Below are 2,083 nucleotides of genomic sequence, written 5' to 3' on the forward strand. Positions count from 1 at the left end.
GGGCTTCATCCAACTTTAAGTGAACAGCAGTGTGCAGAACAAGAAGATCTTAGAAATATTGTTCTTAGCAACATTGCAGTTAATTATACAATCGCTAATCTGTGAGACAGATTACTGGACAAAGCTGTTGTTTTCTTATACTCCCGCATTGTCAGCACCGCCTCTTCAGTACACAGAGCTGACCTCTGGCATGCTTGCTGTGTTCTCAGTAAAGGATGCTTCAAAGGCTCTGCATCTGTCCATTTGAATGTCTTCTATTTACATTTTTTAAAAGGTCAACATGCATGATCAAAATGTGCTAGACGCCACATTTTAACACACTGGAGACTAATAATAGATGTTTGTGCTACCAAGTTAACTGGCTTTGGGATAGACCAGAATCAAGCTCCACCTGCAGTCTCCGTTCGTGCACTTTATGCCAGTGTGCCATCGACTGGGAAGGCCGTGCGAGTGCACAGCTTTGTGGAACGCAGGCCTGCACATGTTGGCCCATGTGCCACTGTAGCAGGTGCCAGCCCGGAACATCTGCCCCGTGCATGCTGACGTGCGAGTTACGCAATGATGGAGGAACACAGAACAGGTTGAGAGGCGATAGGTGCCCTATTATAGTTTTCCTGCTTATTGTCACCCAGGGATACTTCTTGTCCTGATTTTTTCTCTCTTGTCCTGATTTTTGATAAAGATTGATTATAAGGATAGCCTGTTGCTCTTGTTGGTGATTAAACTTAGAAATAAACATTCCTTATAATTTCTTTTTCAAGCTTCTGGGTCAGTCGTGGGAGATCTGAGAGTGCAAGGACAGCTGTTTGTGATTTCTTGAATCTGCACGTATCTTGGATATTAAGGCTGATGTAAGACTGCTCTATCTACTGTAACCTTCCGTTTAAAATGTTGGTTAAAAATAGCTTCATTGTTCTCGTTTATTGACCTTGTAAAGTACATGTTCCATGGAATTAAATAACTTTTTTTTAAGCCCATGCCTTTATTATTTACTTGATAATAATACAGTTCTTGTAAGTTCATTTGAAAATCCTGGGTTTTCACTGCTGGAAAAAGTATTTGAATAACCCGTCACTCCCGGATGATTGGATCGCTCTTTCAGTTTGAATGTCCCCTCTGAGCCTGCCTGTTTCAGTGTTGACACTGGACGTCACCTGTTCTCACCAGCGAAACCCACTCTACGGTGCAGCTATGGAATCTCCTGGCGGTCAGTGATGGGCGAGGCTTGAGACCATTACAAGGGCAGATACCAATTGGGGGGCAGGGCGGGGGGGATGGGCTTTAGGCAGAGAAGCAGTGAGCACGAAGCAGCATTAACAGGAGATCCAGTGATGGCAGGAGCCCCCTCATGTTCTGAAATGGGGACAACTTGTCTCTCAAGAAGGACTTTGTGGTTCCCTTCAGTTGTCATGTTAGAAGTTGCTTCTACTTCCTTCACCTGTGTTCTGGTGTCTTGTAAATCTTGTTCTGAGCTCTACTGAAATATGGGGATATAAGGTCTTACTGCTTACTGGATACATTTGCCTTAATAACTTCCTGTTACTGAATTCCTCATTCTTCAGTGATTATGTTTTCATTCGTAGCATTCTGTTGTTGCAGCCTTTTCACTTGACCAGGTGGTATGCTCTTTCAAAGACACTTTCACGGTGCCAATCAGTAGGTCATTGGAAATTGTTTCTTTAGGGAGAAAATTGAAGAGATGACAGAAAAGAAGTCTGGCCAGTGACTGCTGTGGGTCTTTATAACCTGGCCTTCTCTTGGCAGTCTTAGGTAAGCCAGGTCCAGGTCCTGTGCTCCAGCTCCCACTCGGCTTCGTCCACACCTGGTGGTCAGTGTGTTCCCTTGCCTGTAGAAAGCCAAAGTATAATTAAGAAATTGATTGATTAAGCATGACACCAGCAAGGGAATTAGTTGATCTTTGTGACTAATGTTAACACATCAAGGAGGTTGGCTTGAAACCCTGTAAACATGCCCTTCTTCTAGGACAGTGATGACGAACCTATGACACACGTGTCAGAGGTGACATGTGAACTCATTTTTTTGGTTGATTTTTCTTTGTTAAATGGCATTTAAATCAAAAAAT

Source organism: Myotis davidii, unplaced genomic scaffold, assembly GCF_000327345.1.
Source record: "Myotis davidii unplaced genomic scaffold, ASM32734v1 scaffold1494, whole genome shotgun sequence".
Lineage (NCBI taxonomy): Eukaryota > Metazoa > Chordata > Mammalia > Chiroptera > Vespertilionidae > Myotis > Myotis davidii.